General features: G+C 30.6%; 1 protein-coding gene across 2 annotated transcripts in view; it reads left to right on the plus strand.

The window, feature by feature from the left end:
* Window positions 1–6,394, plus strand: part of LOC114335526 (RNA-binding protein 24-B-like) — a 307,277-nt gene that overhangs the window by 279,823 nt on the left and 21,060 nt on the right. The gene's annotated exons all lie outside the window — the stretch shown is intronic.

A 6,394-nucleotide genomic window follows, 5' to 3' on the forward strand; every position in this document is an offset into this window, starting at 1 on the left:
AGACTATCTAGACATCAAGTAGAGTATGTAATGGACATGCAAAAGGTAAAAGTAATATATAAGCACTATTGCTTTGTACCGTATTTATAAATAGAGCCCTATTGCTTTGTACCGTAACATTTAAGAAACTTTTTATTAAGAAAACCCAAAATTTGTGTATTAGATATGGGAGACTCGTACGAGTATGTATCAAATATTTTGTTTTTCTTGGGTTTTGAAGTGATTGTTTATGAATATATTAATAGAAAAAGTTTGTAAAAAAATATTCCATATTGAGGAACTATTATGATTCCTAAACCCTATAGTAAAGTATTAAAAATTTGCAATTTTCAACTCGCAAAAGATGTCGGATTCTAGGTTAGTGGGAAACTCAGTCGCTGAAAATACAGTGTTAACATGACTAACTGCATTTTCCTCCCTTAATATACAACGGCACCCCAATGTAAGTGGGTCGTCTCACGGAACGGTATATTTTGAGGGGTGCAGATTCATCCCTTCGTGCAAGTTCAAGTTCAACCAGATCCATATTGGCCCAGTCTGTTAATTCTCTTTTCGACTGCAAATGCACAAAGATGACTTGTGCAAACGGCCCAAACCAACTCTGTTCTCAATCACATCGAACTCCCCTAGTCTTTTTAAATTCCGCGTTTACATAGTGGGGTAGCTTTCGGCAGGGGTAAATGTATTGCCTCTGTATCTTATTTAATTTTACGCCATGATGTGCTCTCTGCATCAAACAAAATTCACTTATTGTACTCATAAGACTAACAAGGTTAAAAAACGAATTTGCAAACTCACGATAGCTTATTAAAGGTATTTGCCTATGTTTGCTTATAAAACTATGTCGGTTAACACCATGTTTTTGTAATAACTAATTTTTTAATAACCGAATAAAAAATAGAAATATTTTTACTATTTTTGATACCTTTCGTTTTAGCCATAACTGGAAAAAAATGTTTAGCAAATTAAATAAATTTAATATTTGATGATATCGATTTGGTTACTACTAGAAAAAATACATGTATGTTTCAAGGGCAGTTACTACACAACACTAAACTCACTAAATATTGTTACAATAATCTTCCCTACGATTTCATGGACATCGCATACCTCAAACGAAGAAGTGTTGCATTAGTCCAAGGCGGATCTGTTTTGAGATGAACGTTGAGAGGTTACTCTAATTTTTTCTGCAGAAATTGCTTGGAATTAACCCATATAATAATAATTGAGTTATCCTCCCACTCTAAAAGGTCCGAAACATTGTTTCAATAATCAAAATGTCAAAAAATAAAGGAAAAATTCGATTTTTTTCTTGGTTTTTTGGTTATAACTTTAAAAGTGTTCACTTCCGAGAAAAGTTGCACGAAATAAAAGTTGCGTAATTAAATTTCCTACAATATAAGATTGGTTAAAAATTTTTAGTATTGTTAACCTTGTTGCAAAATAGCAATAATTGCGAAAAAAACATAAAAAAACAAGTATTCGCATTTTACGTTTTTCTACTATTTATGCTACACTTAGGACCTTCATATTTCACCCAGAAAAACTTTATGATATGATAAAACAAAACTGTAAATTTAGTTAAGATCGGTTCAATAGATTTTGCAAAATAAATTTTGCAATCCAGCTATCGCAAAAAAAATTCATTTTTTCAAAATGTTGCAGGACTAAAAATAAAGCAGATAGCAAGTTAAGTTTTTTTACAAATAGAAGAATAACGTACCTTGCATTTGCAATTTGCAAAATTAAAATCGGTTAACTACCACGGCGTCAGGAATTTTTTTAAATAAACATTAATTTTTGGTGCTACGCGCAGGACAGCGGTGTTTGATTCACACAAGTTGATTTCCACCAAAATTTCTTCCAATCGTTATCTAATATATTTTTTCTTACTCTATAGTTTGTTGTATGTTCATATTTTAATTCCACAAAAATCAAACCAATTTTAAACAATTACATATGTTTAAAAATAATACACTTTTATTTTCTAAGTTAAAATATATGAACAAAGAAAGTTTTTGCTAAAAAAAGTGTTATTTCAAAGGACAAAGTATGTGTTTTTATTTGGCAATAAACAAATTTATTTATTTATTTCGAAATGTACTAAAAATTAAAATTTATCCATCATTATCAAAGGTCATTGGAATGCCCAATCAGAGCGAACTTATCCGTTGTCCTGCGCGTAGCACCAAAAATTAATGTTTATTTAAAAAAATTTCTGATGCCGTGGTAGTTAACCGATTTTAATTTTGCAAATTGCAAATGAAAGGTACAGTATTCTTTTATAAGTAAAAAAAATTCAACTTGCTGTCTGCTTTATTTTTAGTGCTGCAACATTTTGAAAAAATGATTTTTTTTTGCGAAAGCTGGATTTCAAAATTTATTTTGCAAAATCTGTTAAATCGATCTTAATTAAATTTACAGTATTGTTTTATCATATCATAAAGTTTTTCTGGGTGAAATATGAAGGTCCTAAGTGTAGCATAAATAGTAGAAAACCGTAAAATTCGAATACTTGTTTTTTTATGTTTTTCTCGAAATTATTGCTATTTTGCAACAAGGGTGAGACTTTTTAAAATTTATAGTTAATCCTATATTGTATGAAATTTAATTATGCAACTTTTATGTCCGTGTAACTTTTCTCGAAAATGAATACTTTTAAAGTTATAATCAAAAAACCAAGATAAAAATCGAATTTTTCCTTCATTTTTTGACATTTTGATTATTTAAACAATGTTCCGGACCTTTTTGAGTGGGAGGATAACTCAAATATTATTATATGAGTTATTTTCAAGCAATTTCTGCAAAAAAAATATGAGTCACCTCTCAACATCCAAATGTACTAATATTTTTACAGATGCGCCCTGGTCTACATAGAATAGGCAAGGAAAGAGAACTTTTCAACACAGTGAAAGTTAGATAAACATCATACCTGAGAAATAATAAGTAGGTACCAATATCCTCAACTTATAGTGAAAGGAAAGATCGAGGGTAAGAGAGGACTTGGAAGGAAAAGACTATCGTGGCTCAGAAACGTCCGACAATGGACAGGGCTAAATTTTGAACAGCTAATAAGAACAGCTGAAAACAGAGAAGAGTTTGCAGTTGTAGTAGCCAATCTCCGTTGAGGAGAGAGCACTTTAAGAAGAAGAAGAAGAAGAAAAACATGAGTAGTCTGCGTTGGAAGATCTATCGTTTGTGTACATTTCTTGGTGTTCCAAACCTGTATTATAAACTTCTGCATGAACATTGTTATGACCAGACCTACTTCAATTTTTCATTGTTCTCAGAACCTGCTGAAGTACAAGTTACATAAGTTCTGGGCCAGACCATTCTTCCCAGTCGACATGTTGTCTATCTTCTCTCTACTGTGCAAAGAACAATGGAGCATAGCTTTTACATGTGTTACATAGATTAAATCCAGATCAACTTTCCACCGTGTTTTAGGTATATTATGGGTATATTTTTTATCTTTTTCTTTACTTGTTTTATCAAGTCCCCTTGACGTTGGCTATTAACACAGCAAGACTGTCTCTACCTAGAGCTATTCTGAACAGTTATTTGACACTCCATATTCTGGTTCATTCTCTGATATTATTTAACCACGAGACTTATTTTCTACCAATTTCCCTGCGTCCTTTGAGTTTACCATCATAATCCACCATAATATCAATCATAATTAGTCGAAGGATATTATAATGTTTTCACCACATTATATGTACAAGATATACTATTTTCCTGGATTTGATGCCGGAAATCAGCTGAAAAGTATCTTCTGATCTGTTGAGAACTGGTTCATTTTTCTGCTTAACCGTCCACGGGATTTTTTGTGTTTGTCTATACTCTATACAACCACATTTCAAAAGTCTCTAAGCGGTTAATAGTCGATATTTTCAAGGTCCATGCTTCGACACCATATCATACAACTGGCCATATTATATTATAATATTTAATAATGCGTTTCGAAAGGTTAAGTTTCGTTATCATTAGTTAGTAGTTGTAGTTAGAGAAGAATGATTTCACTTTTAAAAAAGTTGCACAAGCCAAATCAATGCTACATTTTATTTCTTTATCTGGGTCTAATTGTTCGATAACATAACAATTTAGGTATTTATAATTGGTTACTATTTGTATTTGTTGTCCACCTATTCATAATTGTATATTTTGATAAGGTAAGCGAATAAATACCATGAACTTTAAAAGACATTGAAATTCATTCAAGTCATCGCTCAATATAACTACTTGTGTTATCTGCGAATCTGATGGTATTTATCAATTTTCCATTAACTGTTAAACCATATTGCAAGTTGTGCAAAGCACATATTTAAAGATTCTACTTGAGTATAAATAAAATTAAACAACAGTGGGTACATCACAGAACACTCCCTTTAGAATCTTACACTCTTCTATCGAGTCTTTTATCAACTCCTTTATCTCTTAATATTCTAATTAACTTGTCATTATATACTATTTCAAATGCCTTTTCATAATCAATAAAAAGAGCAAAGGTATATTTGTTGATTTCGAGATTTCTTTAGGAAAATATTCCGTGCAAAAAGTGCTTCTCTAGTTCTCTATCCATCCCTAAAAATATTTTTTGTAATGCCACTAGTTTCATTTATCTTTCTGTGAAAATTGATCGAGTTCTCTATTGTTTGTGCATTTTTGTTTAATAATGCTTTTTGGTTCAGAATACTTTTGCTGTTGCTATTGAACTTTTGCAATTCTTGTATCCACCAAGAGGTAGCGCATCGGTGGGAATCCATGGCTTATTTTTATTTTTTGTTGATGGTTCTAGAATGGTGTCGGAAGCAAATGGAATGTTACGTTTCATGTTGTTTCATACATCATCCAGACATTTGCTATGTTGTGATTATTGTGACTTGTTACTTGCATATAGTTTTGCTAGGCCAGCTTCAGTTTTAAACCGTTGGTTCCCTCAATTTCTCGGTGTATATTCTTTTCTGAGATGCAATTTTGAGTTTAAACTAAAAACCAGCAATAGGGCTTTTCATCGATTGTCATTTGTTTCGAGCTAATGTCATATGTTGTATAATCTGTGTATAATATTAATATGCACGGATGATTCGACATATTACAGAAGCTCGAAACAATTGACTGTGAATGAAAAGCCTCATCAAAGGGCTGTGGTCTAAGTCGGTACCTGGATAAGTGACAACACTTTTAATACTATATTAATAACTCAATTGATTAATATACTGTCTGGAAGCCACTTATGGAATAAAATTATTTCTGTCCTTGTTTCAAAAAATTATAAGAAAGGCTGAAAGCCGTCGATTTTTAAATAAAAATGTACACTTTTTATACATAAATTTAAATGTACAGGGTGATTCATGCAAGTCTAGCAGAGTCTATAAGCTTCAGTTTTAATGGAACACCCTGTATATTTTTAGATTTTTAAAAGCTGCTTAATATCCTGATTTTAACGAACTATATCATTTAGCGTGTATTATGAATAATACAGGGTGAAATTTTGAAATTATTAAGTATGGAAATCACTTATTGACTAAAATTGTTTATGTCCTTATTTTAGAGAATTATAAAAAATATTGGGACATGTCAACTTTTAAATTCAAATGGACGCTTTACAAATATAAATTTAAATACACAGGATGATTCACGCAAGTACCTACAGCAGAGTCCATGATCTCTAGTTTTAATCGATCACCCTGTATATTTTTATTTCCTTAGAAGCTACTTCCTCAACAACCTCATAAAAAGTGTATTATGTAGGGTCTATTATGAATAATACAAGGTGAAATTTTGAAACTATTTATAAATTTCCTCAAAACATTAAATACAAAACCCAATAGATTTATACTTAGTTTAGAAAATTTATGTCTCTATTGAGCTAATTTAAAAAATAATGCCATTTTTAAAGTATGATAAATTATTAATTTCAAACTTTGATGTAGATATTTAATATCTTGAAAATTATACATAATTATAAAATTTCACCTTGTCTTATTCATAATAGGCCCTATGGACATAATACACTTTTTTGATGTAAGGTTGTTTAGCAGATTCTAAAAACATAAAAATATATAGGGTGTTTTATTAAAATTAAAGATCGTGGACTATGCTACATTTGTGTCAATCACCCTATATATTTAAATTTATGTTTAAACTGTGCATATTTTAATTTAAGAGTTGACATGTCCTAGCGTTTTTTATAATCGTCTAAAATAAGGACACAAACAATTTTATTCCATAAGTGGTTTCCACACACTATAATTTCAAAATGTCACCCTGTATTATTCATAATACACCATACATGATATGATTCGTTGAAATCAGGTTGTTGAGCAGCTTTAAAAAATATAAAAATATATAGGGTGTGCCATTAAAAATAAAACTTATGGACTATGCTAAG

Source organism: Diabrotica virgifera, chromosome 10, assembly GCF_917563875.1.
Source record: "Diabrotica virgifera virgifera chromosome 10, PGI_DIABVI_V3a".
Taxonomy (NCBI): domain Eukaryota; kingdom Metazoa; phylum Arthropoda; class Insecta; order Coleoptera; family Chrysomelidae; genus Diabrotica; species Diabrotica virgifera.